The sequence below is a fragment of the Girardinichthys multiradiatus genome, chromosome 14 (genome assembly GCF_021462225.1).
Source record: "Girardinichthys multiradiatus isolate DD_20200921_A chromosome 14, DD_fGirMul_XY1, whole genome shotgun sequence".
NCBI lineage: Eukaryota > Metazoa > Chordata > Actinopteri > Cyprinodontiformes > Goodeidae > Girardinichthys > Girardinichthys multiradiatus.
Genome location: NC_061807.1, coordinates 22,073,418 through 22,093,087, shown reverse-complemented (window position 1 = coordinate 22,093,087; position 19,670 = coordinate 22,073,418).

Below are 19,670 nucleotides of genomic sequence, written 5' to 3'. Positions count from 1 at the left end.
CAAGTAACAAAAAAAAAAGAAAAAGTACTTTTTTTTCTTTTTTACTTATTCCGTTGTTTAAATATTGCATCTTTTCAGCAGTCCTTCCTTCATTCATTCCTTCCTTTCTTTTCTTGTGTTCTTCCTTTGTGTCTTTCCTTCTTTCCTTCCTTGTGGCCTTCATATTGTTGTTAATTTTTTTAATCACACAGATTAAATAGTAGATTCTTTTTTTCTCATACCTTTTCGTTTTCCCTCCCTTCATTCCTTGCATCCTTCCTTATTTTCTTTTCTTGTGTGGTATGTCAGTTTTTACTTTAGTTTATTTTACCCTGGTTCCAAATATAAAGCTTTTCCTGCATAGAAATATCTGCCATAAATTTTCTGTGACCTTCTGTTGCATCTCACAGAAGTGTGTACCACCTTTTTGTAAATATTTATTTTCATGGGGCAACACTGAATATATGACACTGGAGTAGTGGGTGCAGTGTAAATTTTCTGTACCCTCAAAATAACTCAACACATATCCATTAAAGTCTAAACTGCTGGCAACAAAAGTGAAAACACCCCAAAGTGAATGTCCAAATTGTGCCCAATTATCCATTTTCCCTCCCCAGTGTTATGTGACTCATTAGTGTTGTAAGGTCTAAAGTGTAAATGGGGAGCAGGTGTGTTAAATGTGGTGTTACGCTCTCACACTATCTCATACTGGACACTGGAAGTTCAACATTGCACCTCATGGGGAAGAACTCTCTGGGCATCTGAAGATGCTCTACATAAAGATGGCCTAGGCGTTAAGAAGGTTGCCAACACCCTGAAACTTACAAGCTGCAGAACTGTGGCCAAGATCATACAGCAGTTTAACTGGACAGGTTCCACTCAAAACAGAAGAAGTTGATTGCACATGCTTAGCATCATTATTAGAGGCTGTCTTTTGAAAATAGATCTATGAGTGCTGGCAGCATTGCTGAAGTGGATGAAGGGTTGGGGCTCCACCTGTCAGTGCTTAGACCATATGCCTCACACTGCATCAAATCGGTCTGAGTTGCTGTCATCACAGAAGGAAGCCTCTTCTAAAGATGATGCACAAGAAAGCCCACAAACAGATTGCTGAAGACAAGCAGAGTAAGGACATGGATTACTGGAACCATGTCCTGTGGTCTGAAGAGACAAAGATAAACTTGTTTTGTTCAGATGGTGTCAAGCGTGTGTGGTGGGGTTAGGTTTAGTGGAGGAGCACAAGTTATCTAACATCTACCAACTCTGTTGGTGGATGTCGTCATGGAGGAGTTTAAGAGTGTAAGAGAATTCCAGATACAACCTGGGAAGCTCTAGTGAACTCAATGACCAAAAGGGTAAAGGCGGTACTGTAAAATAATGGTGGCCACACAAAATATTGATATTTTGGGCACAATTTGGACATTTTCATTTAGGTGTCTACTCAGTTTTTTTGAAAGTGGTTTAGACATGTATGGCTGTTTTGAGTTATTTTGCATGGGGCAGCCAATTTACACTGTTTTAAAAGCTGTACACTGACTACATTACATTGTATCAAATAGTAATAACTGTGTTGTCCCATGAAAAGCTATAATAAATTATTTACAGAAATATGAGTGGTGTACTTATTTTGTGACATACAGTATGTTTAAAATAAATGCAAAAAAAAAAGAGAACTCTGGAAAGCTGAGTGGAATATGTTAATGCCAACTAAATAGCAACTATGTAACCAAGCTGGAGATTGAAACTGTAAAAGCTCATATCAAATTCTTAATATCCCTACAATTATAATGTATAAATAACATCAGTACTTCAGAATTAAATTAACATTGCAGAGAATTTGCACTGAGCCTGCAATCTTAAAACATCAGATGAAACTGATTCCATTAACCGTGTCGTAAAAACAAACATTCCCTTTTATTTCATCCACTCGGCTCTTCCGTCTTGCTCCCCACCAGTCTTCAAAGGCTGAGGTTGACTCTCACAGCTCCAGGCTGTGCTTGTTCTTCGGTGAAATCCTGTATCCCTCGCCTTGTTGCCCAGGCTTCACAGACAGTATAATTTCAGTCTAACAACGCCTTGAATGCGCTGCTGTCAAGCAGAAGGAGTGTGGCAGTGCTAGCTGAGGGATGCGGGCTCAAAAATGTCACTTTCGTTTCTCGGCTAGATGAGAGGGAGAAAAAAAGAAGAAGAAAAAGACGAAGAAGAGAGGAAGGCTCTGGAGGGAGATTGAATAGGAGAGGCCTTGGAACAACTGTTTATATTATGACAGGAAAATGACCAGAACCTTACCGGGCATTGTGTATTTGGTAGTGTTTGTAAAGGAGCAACAATATGTAAAAGTATGCTTGTCTGATTCAGGCACAGTGCTTACAAATTATTCATAAATTTATTTTTACTTTTTCACATTTCACCACATTGAAAATAGAGTAGTGGATAATTCTGAAGTGAAAGAAAAAATTTTATTTAGCGAATTAAAATATGAAAAGTATGAGTCTCATCTACCTTGATATCCCTAAATAAAATTTAGTGTAACCAACTGCCTTGGGTGTGGTCAGATTTGTAAAAGAGTCAACTCATGAGTGATTTAATCTCATGATAAATGCAGCTGTTCTTTTAAGGACTCAGAGGTTCATTAGAAAGCATTAGTTAACAAACAGCATTATGGAGACCACAAAACACAGCAGACAGCTGAAGCTGATTAGAAGTTTAAAGCATGGTTTGGTTATAAAACAGCATCCCAAGATTGGAGCATTTCACAGAGCATTGGTTAATCCATCATCTGAAAATGGAAAGCGTATGACATACCTGCAAACACACAGAGACACGACCACCCACCAAAAGTAATAAACCAAGCAAGGACAGAATTAAACAGAGAATCAGCCACGACTAGCTTCTGGCAGAAGCTAGTCTGTCGGCATACAACTATTAGTTCTGTACTCCAAGGAGCTGGACATTATGGGAAAGTGACAGGAAGAAAGGTGATGTTAAAACAAAGGCACAAGAAGTCCCGTTTGCAGTTTGTCACAAGCTACAGTGCCTTGCGAACGTATTAGGCCCCCTTGAACTTTTCAACCTTTTGCCACATTTCAGGCTTCAAACATAAAGATATAAAATTCAACTTTTTTGTGAAGAATCAACAACAAGTGGGACACTTCAATCGTGAAGTGGATTGAAATTTATTGGATGTGTCAAACTTGTTTAACAAATAAAAAACTGAAAAGTGGGGCGTGCAATATTATTCGGCCCCTTTACTTTCAGTGCAGCAAACTCACTCCAGAAGTTCAGTGAGGATCTCTGAATGATCCAATGTTGTCCCAAATGACTGATGATGATAAATAGAATCCACCTGTGTGTAATCAAGTCTCCGTATAAATGCACCTGCTCTGTGATGCATTAGGACAGGACGAACAATAAATCACTTACCATCTACAGACTTTTGAATAAAAACCACAAAAACAACCAAACTGTCAAATTTTTTATTTTAAATGAAATCAAAACTTGACCACAATGCAGAAAACAATAAGTTATTTGCTCAAAGAAAAGATGGAAACTGAAGATGAAACATACATGGCAGCTCTTTAACAATTGTTATTTATATATATATATATATATATATATATATATATATATATATATATATATATATATTCTACATTGTCAAGTTATTCTAATTTCTGCCTTATACAGACAGTCTACAGTAAAGCAAAATATTGATACGTTTTAATTAGTTTGAGCTTGGACTTGGACACACACGTATTATATATATACAGTACAGACCAAGTTTGGACACACCTTCTCATTCAAAGAGTTGTCCTTATTTTCATGACAATGAATATTGTAGCTTCACACTGAAGGCATCAGAACTATGAATTAACACTTGTGGAATTATATACTGAACAAAAAAGTGTGAAACAACTGAAAATATGTCTTATATTCTAGGTTCTTCAAAGTAGCCACCTTTTGCTTTGATTACTGCTATGCACACTCTTGGTATTCTGTTGATGAGCTTCAAGAGGTAGTCACCTGAAATGGTTCACTTATCTGCTTTTTTCTTGCCATAATACAAATTCTAACAGTCTATTCAGTAGGACTATCAGCTGTGGACTGTATCCACCTCCTGCACAACACAACTGATGGTCCCAACCCCATTTATAAGGCTTGAAATCCCACTTATTAAACCTGACAGGGCACACCTGTGAAGTGAAAACCATTTCAGGTTGTCTCATGTGCCCCTTGAGTGCCATGATTGCGCAATCAACCTTCTTCCTGGTGCACCTCTGCCCTCTAATAGACTCTATAACATCTTACATCCTGAGCAGAAATCTATGGAAGATTACATAAATGACTCTTTATCTGCAGGTATTATTTGGCCTTCCTCCTGACCACTTGGGGCGGGATTTTCTTTGTAGGGAAGAAGGATGGTTCGTTACGTCCCTGCGTTGATTATAGGAGCTTAAATCAGATCACCGTTAAAAATAAGTACCCACTTCCCCTCATCACTTCCGCTTTCGAACCCGTTTATGGTGCCTCTGTTTTCTCCAAGTTAGATCTTCGTAATGCATACCATTTAGTCAGGATTCGCCAGGGGGATGAGTGGAAGATGTCTTTCAAGACACCGCTCGGCCATTTTGAGCATTTGGTCATGCCTTTTGGACTATGTAATGCTCCTGCTGTGTTTCAAGCCTTAGTCAACGACTAAGAGATTTTTTTAACATTTTTCTTTTCGTATACTTGGATGACATTCTGATTTACTCAAAGGACGTTCAGGAGCATCGCAAACACGTTCGCCAAGTTCTTCAGCATCTTCTGGATAATCACCTGTTCGTAAAAGCCGAGAAGTGTGAGTTTCACCAGTCTTCAATCACTTTCTTGGGCTACATCCTTGAAGAAAGTGATTGAAGAGGTACGTTCAGATCCAGAGAAAATAAGAGCAGTACTGGAATGGCCAGTGCCAGACTCACACAAATCTTTACAGCGTTTTTTAGGCTTTGTTAACTTTTACAGACGTTTCATTAAAGACTATAGTCTCGTTGCTGCACCTCTGACTGCTCTGACTTCCTCAAAGATCTCCTTCTCCTGGTCATCTGAAGCCGAATCAGCTTTTCAAGCTCAAGGAAAAGTTCTCCCATGCCCCCATCTTGGTCCATCCGGATTCCTCAAGACAGTTCATCCTAGAGGTCGACACCTCTTACATAGGAGTTGGGGCGGTGCTATCACAGAACTCAGAAGATGGAAGACTTCATCCTTATGCTTTCTTTTCTCGCAGGTTCAGTAATACTGAAAAGAACTATGACGTGGGTGACAGAGAGCTGCTGGGGATTAAATTGGCCCTTGAGGAGTGGCGCCACTGGCTTGAGGGGGCTGAGCATCCCATTCAAGTCTGGACTGACCACAAGAACGTGGCCTACCTACAGTCAGCTAAAAGACTTAACCCACGGCAGTAACGTTGGTCCTTATTTTTTTCTCATTTTAATTCATGCATTTCTTTCAGACCCGGACCTAAAAATACTAAGCTGGATGCCCTCTCCAGACAGTTTGCCACAGACGATTCAGTGAAGGAACCTACCACCCAGTTGGACGGTTGGCGCACTCAGACGGGAGATTGAGGATACTGCACTAAAGGCTCAACAACAGGAACCTGGCCCTGGCAATGGACCGCCTAACCGCATCTATGTCCCATCTAAAGGACGTTCCAGAATAATCGATTGGCTACACACAGCAAAATTTTCTGCTCATCCTGCTGTTAGTAGAACTATAGCATTTGTTCAAAGAAGGTTTTGGTGGCCATCTATGCACAAAGATGTGAAGGAGTTTGTTCAGGCTTGTGCCAGAAATAAGTCCTGTAACCAGTCTCCTGCGGGTCTTCTTCAACCTCTCAGCATCCCAAGTCGACCCTGGTTTCACATAACTTTGGATTTCGTTACTGGACTTCCCCTCTCCTCAGGTATGACAACAGTTCTCACTATTGTGGACCGCTTCCCTAAAGCGTCATCTCATTCCCCTCAGAATACTTCCGTCAGCCCTACAAACAAGCAAACTCCTTACACAACACGTTTTTCGTCTCCATGGAATTCCACAGGACATCCTATCAGACCAAGGCCCACAGTTCATCTCGCAGGTTTGGAAACAGTTTTGTTTAGCTCTCGGAGCTAAGGTTTCATTGACCTCAGGTTACCATCCTCAGTCTAATGGTCAAACCAAAAGATTAAATCAGCAGCTGGAATCTACCTTACAATGTCTCACATCCACTAACCCCTGTGATTGGTGCTCATACCTACTTTGGGTTGAATATGCATTAAATTCTCACATTTCTTCTGCCACTGGACGTTCACCTTTTGAGGCCTCCCTTGGTTATCAGCCACCCCTGTTTGCTGTCGACAAAAAAGATATCACCGTGTCATCTGTCCACCAACATATCCGCCGCTGCAAAAACATTTGGAATTCTACTGTCCAGAGCTTACACCGTACTGCTGATCAGAACAAACGTTTTGCTGATCGTAAACGAAAACCTGCACCTGAATACCAGCCTGGACAGATGGTATGGTTGTCTGCAAGAGATATACCCCTTAAGTCTATGTCACGGAAACTTACGCCTCGTTTCATCGGTCCCTATGAGATTGAGACTATAATTAGTCCGTCTGCTGTTCGTCTCCGTTTACCTACAAGTCTTCGTATCCATCCTGCATTCCATGTATCCCAGATAAAGCCAGTGGTCTCAAGTGACTCGTGCTCGAGCACACACAGAACAGCACCCAAGAAATCTTCTACGGACTAACCTTCATTAAATCTGGATCCTGGCGTCCTGACCACAGCTACCTAGTAAGCCAAACTCACAATCATTTTAGTTTATTGTTCTTAGTTTCGTTTACTTTCCGTTTCCCTGTATTCACTCAACCTCTTCCCCTCTCTCCACACAGTGAGATTTTCAACCATTACGTTCCTGATTATCATCTTCCAAATAAACAACCCTTTACTCATTCTGTTCTCCGGAGTGTTCTCTGTATGCGGGTCAGATCTATTGCAAATAGAATGGCAAATAGAATGGCACTTTCTCATTATTCAGCCATTTAAAATGTTGAAAATATTTGTTGTGTTCATAGATATAAAAATCTAACACTAGATAAAATACATTGATGACAAATACAATTTGTTTAATTTATTTGTAAAGCTTTCAACAACTTAAACACAAACATATTAATTTTAGGAACAATGTTTAAATCAGTTTATTTGCAGAGCATAATAATAATAATTATTATTATAATAAATAAACCTACTGTTGTATAAAAAGACACTTCACCAAGCTAGAACAGCTTATTTCTCATCATTAATAGAAGAGAACAAGAATAATCTTAGGTTTTTCTTTAGTACAGTTGCTAAACTTACACAGAGTCATAGCTCTATTGAGCCATCCATTCCCTTAGCTCTCAGCAGTCATGACTTTATGAGATGCTTCCAAAATAAAATTGATTCTATTAAAAATAAAATATTTGATAAACTTCCGAAGATGATTACTTCATCCTCAGCAAGTGAGACAACATTGGAAATAACTGTAGAACCTGATCTGTGTTTGGACTGGTTTGATCCTGTGGAGTTTCCTGAGTTATCAGAAATATTAGCTTCATCTAAACCTTCAACTGGTATGTTAGACCCAATCCCAACCAAATTATTTACGGAAGTGTTCCCTCTGATTACCAGCCCCATTTTAGGTATAATTAACCTATCCTTAGTAAATGGATATGTACCACAAGCTTTTAAGGTAGCTGTGATTAAACCTTTGCTTAAGAAAGCTTCGCTTGATCGAGATGACTTAATAAATTACAGACCTATATCCAATCTTCCATTCTTATCTAAAATGTTCGAGAAAAGAGGTGCTAATCAAATGTGTGAGCATTTACACAGCAATGACCTGTCTGAAGAGTTTCTGTCAGGCTTCAGAGCTCATCATAGCACTGAAACAGCTTTGCTGAAAGTCACTAATGATATTCTTATGGCCTCAGATAATGGACTTGTGTCTGTACTTGTCCTGTTAGATCTCAGTGCTGCATTTGATATAGTCGATCACATATTCTCTTAGAAAGGCTGGAATATGCTGTAGGGATCAGGGAAACAGTGCTAGGCTGGTTTAAATCTTATTTGTCTGACAGATTCCAGTTTGTTCATGTAAATCATAAATCATCTTTAAACTCCAGGGTTAATTGTGGAGTACCACAGGGTTCAGTACTTGGGCCAATTCTCTTTACTAAATATATGCTTCCAATAGGTAAAATTATCAGGCAGCATAGAATAAATTTTCACTGTTATGCTGATGACACTCAGCTTTACTTATCCATGAATCCTGATGAGCCCAACCAGTTAGATAGACTACAAGCATGTCTTGAAGACATAAAAACTTGGAACGACTTTAAATTTTCTGCTTCTAAATTCAGACAAGACAGAAGTCTTTGGACCGGAGTCTTTAAAAAAAAACTGCTTAGTCAATCACTTAACCTGGATGGCATTAAACTGACCTCGGAAAATAAAGTAAAAAACCTTGGTGTTATTTTTGACCAGGACATGTCATTTAAATCCCATATTAAACAGGTTTCTAGGATTTCCTTATTCATCTCCGGAACATTGCCATTACTATCAGGATGTCTACAAAATACAGTTAAAAGCCTTCAGCTGATTCAAAATGCTGCAGCAATAGGCTCCTCTCCTGTGGAACCAGCTCCCAGTTTTAGTCCATGAGGCAGACACCCTGTCTACTTTTAAGGCTAGGCTTCAAACTTTCCTTTTTGATAAAGCTTATAGTTAGAGTGGCTTAGGTTATCCTGAGCTATCTTCCTTATTTTTTTTTACCTCCGTCTACTTCCCTCCCTGTTGGATGGAGTAAGGGGGAATCAAGTTTAGCCTAAACCGGCTCAATTATGGTAGAGGTGCAAACACACCCTCCATTTCTGCTACCTGTATGACCCCCTCTCTTTTCCAATGGTTATGGTCATTGTGACAGAGAGAGGTATCCCAATTGTTGTGGTTTTTAGTATAAAAATGGCCATCAGTGGGCTCTAGATGAACAAACTGTCTACTTTTAAGGCTAGGCTTAAAACTTTCCTTTTTGATAAAGCTTATAGTTAGAGTGGCTGAGCTATCTCTGTTGTGATTTGGGGTTGTTTGGTTTTTGATTTTGAGGTTTTTCTTACATTTCTCTCAGTTTTTGAATCATGCTTCTGTTTATTATTTTTCTGGTCATGTTTTAGTCTTCTTCATGTTTTGTCAAGTTTGGTTTTTGGTTCTGGTCATGCTTTAGTTTTTGTTTGTATTCAAGAGTCTCTGTTCCTGCTCCAGCCACGTTCTGTTCTGTCTGTTAATTATCTTTATCCGGTTCACCTGCTCCAAACTAATCTGTCTCCTAGCTCCACCTGGTTTACTCTCCATATATTCACTCCTGTTCAGTTGTTCATCGCGGAAACATTGTTCAGACAATGCTCCTGTCCTGTAGTCACGCCACGCCTGTCTCGCCAGCCTGGTCAAGTCTGTTTTTTGCCTGTTCTGCCTGCCCATTCTTTGTTTTGTTCCTGCCTCTTCTTAGAGTGAATGTTTGTTAAATAAATGTTTTACTTACCGACATGCTGCCTTCTGGTCTGCATTCTGGGGTCCTTTATCTCGCTAGCCATAACAGAATGTTTCCGCCAACCTTGTACAAGCAGAAAGCAGACGCCTTGGATCGCTGGGTTCAGCGTCAGAAGGAGGAGGCTATGAGGAATCTGCTGACCGACCTGGAGGTTATGCCCTCTCCACTGCTGCTGGAGCAGATGGAGCGTGAAGCGGTTCAGCGCCGTTCTCCGCCTGCTCTCCTGGCTACGCACTCTGGTCCGGCAGTGAAGCCCTTGCACTCCTCCCGCCTCAAGAAACGTTGGCGCAGAGCACCTTGCCGTGGTTCGGCTGGCGAGGAGGTGGTTTCCCTGCCAGCCTAAGTGAGGGCTGCGGCAAGTAAGCCCACATCTTCGTCTGCCACAGCACTGTCTCCCAGGCTGCAGCTGAATCCCATGCCGTCTTCGCTCGCTCCAGCCCGGTGTTGAGAGGCAACACCTGATGAGCTGGAGCAGCGGTTAAGGTTTTTTGCTCGACAGATCAAGAGCTTTAGGAGGACCAGTCTCATGTATTCCTCTCCGGAGCTGATGGAGAGGATCAGGCAGATGGAGAGGGACTATGAGACTGCAATAAGGCAGTTTTACTGCAGTCCACCTCCTTCCACGCCAGGACTCCAGGGAGCTGCTGCTGCTGCAGAGCAGCCCACGCCAGGACTCCAGGGAGCTGCTGCAGAGCAGCCCATGCCAGGACTCCAGGAAGCTGCTGCTGCTGCAGAGCAGCCCACGTCAGGTCCACAGCCTGACACACCACAGCCTCAACCCCAACTGAGGGTCCGACTGACGCCTCAGCCTCTGCTCACGTCACTGAGGGTCTTGGCGACGTCTCTGCCTCTGTTCACGTCACTGAGGGTCCCGCCGAGACCTCAGCTCCTGTTCCTAGTCTGCAGGGGTCCAGTGAGGAACTGGTCCTCGATCTGGCCTCTGAGCCCTGCGACGAGGGGTTCGAGGAGGAAGTGCCGCCGGACCCTGTTCCTCAGGGGTTCAAGGAACAGTTTGTCCTTGTTCTGGTCTCTGAACCCAGATCTGAGGGTTCGCCAGGCTCCGCCTCAGCCTCTGAGGGTGCGTCTGTCTCCATGCCTTCGGAGTTACACAGAGTTTCTGGGGGGCCCTCTACTCTGCTCGGGACGACCTCCTGGTCGCCCGCCTGAACTTTGTTTTTGTTTTTGATCAGTGCTTCTTTGTTCTTTGTGTCTACTCTGTTCTCTCAAACCCCCAGTCGATCGTGGCAGATGGCCGCTCACACTGAGCATGGTTCTGCTGGAGGTTTCTTCCTGTTAAAAGGGAGTTTTTCCTCTCCACTGTCGCTACATGCATGCTCTGTATGAGGGATTGTTGCAAGGTCAACGCCAGTGACTGTCCAATGTCTCTACATGGTCATCTGGGAGGAGGGTCACATTAGCGCTATATGAATAAACTGAATTGAATTAAATCAAACATTAATATTAGATTTCATCTGACTGAATTATATCTGTTTAACTTCCATTCATTGGGGAAACCCAGCGGGATGTTGAAAACAATGTGCAGCTGTTCACTCGGGGTCTAGCGCACCTCAGCCACCTGGTCAGCTGACTTCTGGCGAGGCGAGCCGGCTGCTGGGGCAGCGGACGAACACATCGGCGCATTTTGCCATTAAGCGATATCTTGATAAACTGATCAGATATTATAGGTTTACACAATGACATTCTCATCTAAAAACATTGTAAATGTTCAGCTGTTTCACAGAATGCGCAATATATCAAATTTTATTCACATCTTTTCCCTCTCCTCTGGCTTTTGCTACTTCCGTTTGAACAATCTACTTTGACCCGCAATGAATCATGGGATAGGGTGGGACACGGAGGATACACCGGACCCATCCTTCATATCTGGGGAAAAGAAGGACACATTTGTTGGAACCTTGGAGATTGGACAGCATTCGTCGCCTCAACCAGGACGTTATAAGCCTACAAATGCGTCCTTCAAAGGATGCAGTCCTGAATTTGGACACAGCAATAGTGAATGACATCCGTGAATCAATAAATCTGTGTTTGATTAATCTGTGGCTTCAAGGACCCGGATGTGTGACACAGAAAACTGAATTTTGGAACTGAAATTGAATTTCAGACCTGAAAGTGAAAGTAATCAAACTTAATTTTCAATACAAAGCAAAGCAATTTTTAAAGCAAACAAATTCAGTTTTAAACCATTATATTCAGTTTAGTGAAATTCTGATGGCACAAGTTTCTTCCCATACAAGACCATGAAAAATTACTATTGAAGAATTCTCATCACAGATGCTCCATCCAATCTTACTGAGTTTGAGCTAGTTTGCAAAGAGGAATCAATAAAAATATCTACCTTAAGTGCTGAAACAAATTCTAACTGTTAACAAATTTTTTTTATGTAACATAAAATAAATGTGATGTAAACGTAAAAGTGAGGTTTGAAATAAATTAGAAAAATTTAAAGGGGTGTAAATACTTTTGGAAGGTGCTAGATATGGATTGTGAAGTTAATGTGACTCATGAAAACAAAATGGGCTTATGCTTTTGTGAAAAGCCCCAGAACCGAATTAAAGTGTGTCATCAGCCCTGTAAGCACATGAATCCAACACGTGTGTTTGTCGTTTACACCGTGTGTGTTAAAGCCTGCATTCATCTGTGCCCCAGCATATCTGGCCTCGACTACAAAGCCCCTCTGTTCTTAGCATGAGCCCCATCTCTGGGCCTTGTCAAACAAACGGACCCTGGCAACTCTCTCCTGGGCATGTGCCACGGCCGTTGCCTGGCCTGCCGTGGCTCGTGGAGCCCCGGTTCCTGGCATCTTCAGAAGTACTAAGTATTAATGGTGGTGCCCTCCTTCCTCGTTTACATTCATTAAAACGGTGAACTGGGCTCCCCCAGAGTGCTGGAAGGCTGTGCCAAGCCTGCCGCAAACGATAAACCGGAGCAACGTCTCACTGCCCCCTCTCTTTGCTTTCTTCTGCTTGTCCCTGAGCTGCTCTCTGTCTGAGATGGTGCCCTTGCAGCACCCCTCTGTGGGCAGTGGGCTACAGTCTATTGGCAGGATTCTGCCTCAGTTCTGTTTTTAACTAATCTCTTCTTTCCCCTTGCTGTTGTCATCTATGTTAAAATTCTGTGCAGTCGTCATTCTGAGCTACTTTATATTTAAATTGTTCACTGTGGGTTTTAGTGGCATAGATACAAGCCATTACAGTGCTACATCCAAGCTCAAAGCTCAGATTCATAGAGCAAGATGCAGATCCAAAGGCTTTGACTGCCTGTCATGACAAACATCTGAAATATTACGTTGATCACGACCAGCCATGTTAGAGTTAAAATAAATCTACACCTCGGAATGGAAGTGAAGACAGCAGGAGTCTGACACTGTACAAGCAAGGAGAGCTCAAGTCACACACAATCACAGCGCTAAGCCATGCTATCAGAGCACTACAGTACAGTACTAATCTTTCAATCTTTGACAATCTTTCCATTTAAAATAAATCTAATTTGTTCTGTTTTTTTTTTTTAGAGAATGAGACACACCACTTACAGTTTTTGCAAATCAGTTCCTTGCATGCCAAGAACATGTCCTGGAAATCTCAGTTTTAGAGTTTTGAATAGAGTTAGAGTTTCAAATACTTGATATTTGGGCATTTAAAGGACTGCTTTGGTTTTGTAATGTCTTCAACAAATTTTGTTGAAAATCAGAGTCAGTGAAGGTGGTTCCATGTCTGTTTAAGGTAAGGAAATGGACATATTAAAACTTTGCAAAGAAACTTTCCTTTATTTTTGGGCACCATATAAAATAATATATGGTATGAATCAACATGTTTCCGCAAAATGATAGTGTAACACATACAGACACATGCTTCAAAGATGTGAGAGCACTTGATGTTTCACAAAATGCACTTAGTTTCTTCACTTTTAGATAAGTAACAGTAGCTCTAACCATCCAGTACATATCTAAAGATGAACTTTGTCTTAATCTTATGATGTTTTTTCAAGGGCACAAACTGCAGGAACAAATTGGGTCACACCATTTTTATGCCAATCATTACGCAAATCTTTTTAAACCCTACACCAGCAACTCAAGACCTCTCAAGATCTAAAAAGCAAAAAAACTTTCATTCTAAAGCTATTGTGTTTCATAAATTGTCATTCTTAGTTTCAATGCCTTGCTAGTAAGTGCGGGAATGGGCATTGACACAGAACTGCCATTTGTGTCCATAACTGTGACACAATCTGTTTTGTTTGGTCAATTAAAGTTACCAAATATGGTTCCTTGCCATAGAAATAGATAAGAAATATGGGTTCTTTCTCTTTATTTTGAAACATGTGGCTGTTTGACTGACATTTCTCATTGCTACCATCCGAACCCTCAGCTCAACCGTCATGCAGACCATAGAGATGACAGGAGTTCAACACAACACAGAACGGTATCCCGGTGACCTCTGCAGCTCAGGGAGTGGCTAACTGGTTCACTCGTAGCTTGGAACTGAACTCTGCACAAACTGTGACAAGTAACATGGCACCCTTTTCTCTGCGCTCAGAATCCTTCATATCAAAATAACTTTAAATGAGGCTTGCTGTTCACCAGAGCTCCCATGAGCTGTGACTCTATGTTTGGGGTCATCTTGCTTAGAAAGAATGTTTGTGTGAGCATGAAAGTAATTAACATCGCTCCCTACACATATTGGCACCCCTGGTAAAGGTGTGTAAAATGTCTTCTCTCATACTCTCACCCCAAAACATTTAGAAAAATGTAACCTTTAATTAGAGTATATTTATTCATTGGGGAAAAAAATCCATGTTACTTTTTACAACACTATACATTTTTAAAAAGTTGGGACCATATAGAGAGAAGGATCTCTGCACAATCTCTCCAGATCATCCAGAGTCAAGGATGATCTCTGTAGAGCGCTCTCTCTCTCTCTACAGCTCACTCCACAGGTTTTCTGTAGGATTTAGGACTGGGAACAAAACCATGCACAAAGGTTGACTTTGTGTCTGATTAACCATTTTTCAGTCAGTTTACCTTTACCTGAAGAAAAGACTGAATGTATTTTATTTGGTGACAATGGTATCATTGATGTTGGTTTTCTATCTTTTAAATTAGATAGTTCTGTGAAGAACTTGGGAGTAATATTTGAGAACGATTTCAAACTCAAAAGTCATAAAGACAAGCTTTTATTATTTATATCTTCTGGCCAAAGTTAAACCTTTTCCAAATCGTTCTGATCTAGAGAAGGTCATTCATGCCTTTATTAGCTCCAGAACTGATTTTTGCAAGGCCCTTTAATTCAGTCTCTCTTAGTCATCCCTAAAACGCTTTCAGCTTGTCCAAAATGCAGCTGCCTGTCTTTGAGGTCTTTGAATAAGATATTATTGGATATACCAAGGACCAGGTGAAAACGCTGGGGTAATCCTGCTTTCATAGTGGCCCAGACCCTGGAACCAGCTCCCTCTGGATCTACATTCCACCACTGATCATTTTAAAGTAATTTTAAATCAAATCTCAAAACTTATTAATTCAAATGGCTCTAAATGGCAGGTAGCAAGTATTATGTTTTGATTATCTCTGCTTGTATTTTTACTGTTTTGGATTATAAAGCACGTTGGTCGTTTTTATTGGCTGTGTAAAGGGCTTTATAAATACACCACCGATTGATCAAATTTACCTATATGTTTTGAATTATTATTCTGCTGAAAAATCCATAGATTACCCGTTTTTAGTTTACTGGAAGAAACTACTGGATAAACTATGGATTTTATAAACATTTCCAATGTGAGATTATGCTGCTCCAGTAAAAATGGAAAAAAAAACAAACATGTATTTTAAGGATTTTTACACATCGTTACCACAGGTTTGAAACAAGTGCAGAAGTTGCTGACGACTCTGCAATCAGGCTAGGCTGAGAGAACGATAACCTTTGATGAGATGACAGAATGCCAAGCTGAAGGGAAAACTTGCTGGAAGAGAGACAAGACCAACAGCTCACTGTAGGGGCAGCAGGCAGAGCTAACAGAGTCACTAAATAGACAGATGAGGGAGGCAAGTGTTACTTAAAAACAGCAAGCAAGGATGAGGATGGGGATTATGTCAAGCCTGGAGCCTGGAATTAGAAGAAAAGAAATTTTAAAAAAGGGCACACTTTAATTAGCTTTGTTGGACGAGGAGTATGCTAGCACTAACCCCTAGCTAAGGCTAGTTGTCAATTGTATTAATAAAACACAAGCTACTTAGGCTTGGCTAGAGGATCATGCTTGGACAGTACACATAACAATAGTAACTTGTGCTGCAACGATGACATAGGCCAATGGAGTGAGTGAGTGATTGGAAAAAAAACAACTGGCTATTTGCTCTAACCAACCTTAGTATGTTATTAACGTCCCCCCATGGCCTCACAGCCACCCTGACTGGACATTATGAGCTTATCACAGGAAGCAAAAGGAATAATTACCCAAATACTATCCAGCATAGCCATCTTTAATCAGAGAAGTGTGTAATTACTGCCACACAAATGAGTTTTGTTCATTACTAGGCTGCTGTAACATCTTCTCCAATGGATTCTTCATCATTCTGCAGTCTATCACTTACTGACGTGGCAGCTGGGGACAGACAAAAACACAATCGTCATTTGTCGGAAAGGAAAAAAACGCTCAGGGACAAGCATTTTTTAAGATGCCCAATGTGCTTGGATACGATAGAGGGCAAGTAAGACAAACAAAATGAAGCCAGGATGACTAGAGACATCTTTTCAAATCAACTTTCACTTTAACTCCCTCTTCTCTGAAAAATCTAATTTCTGCATATTTACATATATACATTTGCATTCATTTACTGACATACTCAGCTTTATTTATGGCAGAGGTTTATTACACCCCTTCCCCAACACAAACTGCTCTGCAAAGCATTTCCGAGGCGTGTTTTTTCTTTGTTGTTACACGTGATGTGTATTTTCCAGGGTCCATGCTAGCACACTAATCTTGTGGAGCCAGATGTGCTGGTAAAAGGCAAGCCACAAAGCCTCCACCACTAGACGTCTCTGCATTGCTCCTGGCCAGATATGATGCTGCATCCCTGGGGGCATTAGCTGAGAGCTTTTGCCGGGCTCCAAATAGAACCATGTTCGTGTTCTGGAGACAGCAGCATAATGGAACCGTGTAAGGGAGGACGACCAGTCAAACTTATGGTCTATCGTGGAAAACAACTTGTACAGCACTTTTATAACGAAAACTTGTGTTTATGAATGATAATTAAAGGCATTTGCTTTGCTGGGTAGTAATTGACACATATAGCTCTTCTTAGTTCATAGTATTTGTTGAAATTTTCAGACTGCCCAGACATTCCTAATAAGAATTTTAAAGGAGGATAAACTGAGACTATTTGTAGTACCTTGCAAAACTACAGTATTAATACACTTTAAACCTTTTCATATTTTGTCATATTACAACCTCAAATAGTAATGTATTCTATTGGGATTTGATTTGGCAACCAAACACAAAGTAGTCCTTAAAAGTGAAGCAAGTCAATACTTATTAAAACCACCTTTTCCTGTAATTACAAATGCACCCAATATTGTAAGATATACTGTAAACCTCTAAAAGGAATTAAAGTTTTTGCAAACACTAGTGATTAAGTCTTGCCACCAATTCTCAGAGTGATTTAGGTCTCCATACATCTTTTCATCAACCATCGCCACAGCATGATGCTGCCACTGCCAGAGGGGGTGGTCTTTGCAGTAGGGTCCTAATGCAGACAGGCAGGCAGAGGCAGTATGGTAGGTAAAAAATGTTTACTAGAACAAAAAGGAAGACTCACAAAAAACAATTGCCCTGTAGTCACTACTATCAGTCCTTCCTTGCCCTCTGACCTCTTCCCTGTTCCTGCTGAGGAAAAGCATCCCCACAGCATGATGTTGCCACCACCATCTTTCACGGTAGTATTGGTATGCTCAGGGTCATATACAGTTTTAGTTTTCTGCCACATATAGCGTATGTATATACTTTTTCCTCATCTGACCAGAGCACTTAGTTCCACGTTTGCTGTATCCCCTATTTGGCTAGTGACAAAATGAATTTCTTATGGCTTTGTGTCAACAATGGCTTTCTTATTGCCAGTGTTCCAAATTTGTAGAAGGCACAACTAATAGCTATCCTGCCAACAGATTCTCCCACCTGAACTGTAGATCTCTGCATCCCTTGGCTGTCTTTGTGAATGATGCTCTCCTTGCACGGCCTGTCAGATTAGGTGGACAGACATGTCTTGGTAGGTTTGCAGTTGTGCCATACTATTTTCAGACAAACAGTGCTCTGTGAGCTGTTCGATACTTGGTATATTGTTTTAAATCTTACCCTATGTTATACTTCCCCACTATTTTTTCCCTCGCTTGTCTGCTGTGTTCCTTGCTGTTTGTTCACTAACACTTATGTAGGCAAATTACATTTTATTTAGGGGTGTTAGAGTAATGGAGGGCAGAATCCATATGTTCTCTTTAGATTTTTTGTTGTAAACCATGTATCCCCTTTTTTCCACTTCACAATTATGCACTACTTTAGACAGGTCTATCACATTAAATCCCAATAAGACAAAGTTCAAGTTGTATAAATACTTTTGCAAGGCGCTATATCTGTGTACGAGCACCGGGAAATTAAGATGAAAAATCTCAAACTTCTTCCAACATCCTTGTTTGATTTACCGAGGAGGATTTCAAAACTGCCTTTAAGCCCAATCAATCATAACAGCATAAAGCATTTTGGAGGGAAAAAAACCGTATGCTGAATTGCCTCTGGATCAGCATCCACTCCGAAACACTTCATGTTGTGCCATTTTGGAAGGCAGGAAAAGCAATGTCACAGCAAGTAGCGCTGCAGCGCCCGCATTTCCATCCCGACTGAGTGGCGGTAATTGTCAAGTTGTCGAGCGGGCTTTTGTGGCTGCAGACGGAGCTGGCGGAGACCATCAGTAGAAAATTACATAGCAAAACAACAATCAGCTCTCCCACTGTACTTAAAAAGAAAAAGTCTCCCAACAACAGGAGGATCCAAGTGGAGATGAAAGCAACCCAAAGTGGAACTGTTTGCTTCACATTTCTTTTGTCTTGAGAGGGAAATGTCAATGGAAATCCAAATGGAAAAAAAAAAAAAACTAAAGAAGGGAGAAAATCCACTGGAGCCTTCATTGGCCATTCCTCAAACATCTGACAACAAATCATTATGCAGTCACTACAATTGATCAATAGTCACCTGGTAATTGATATAAACATAGAAAGAGTTGTTTTTATTCCAGGCTTCTCTGACGTTGCTCCCGCTTTGCCATTAAAAACATTAGAGCTGGTCCTTTTTTTATTACCACTTGTCTCCAAGGCAAACAGCTCAATAAATCAACCAGTGTTCAAAGGAATCAGACACAAACAGCTTGTTTAAATAAGATTTAAATTTTATCACCTGAATTTCTTTTCCTGGTCTAATTTTATTTCACCCCCTCTCCTGAAAGCCCTTTTTATGCTAGTGATACTTAAGTAGCCAGTTTTTTTGTACAGATAGTTTAAAATACTGCTAAACATCAACCATGTTGCCTGCTACTGCCTACCTTCAAATAACAAGATATGAGGTCCTTAGTCCCTATATATATTTATATATATATTTATATATATTTATATATATATATATATATATATATATATATATATATATGTACAGTACAGACCAAAAGATTGGACACACCTTCACATTCAAAGAGTTTTCTTTATTTTCAGGACTATGAATATTGTAGCTTCCCACTGAAGGCATCAAAACTATGAATTAACACATGTGGAATTATATACTGAACAAAAAAGTGTGAAACAACTGAAAATATGTCTTATATTCTAGGTTCTTCAAAGTAGCCACCTTTGGCTTTGATTTCTGCTCCGTACACTCTTGGCATTCTGTTGATGAGCTTTAAGAGGTAGTCACCTGAAATGGTTTTCCAACAGTCTTGAAGGAGTTCCCAGAGATGCTTAGCACTTGTTGGCCCTTTTGCCTTCACTCTGAAGTATAGCTCAACCCAAACCATCTCGATTGGGTTCAAGTCCAGTGA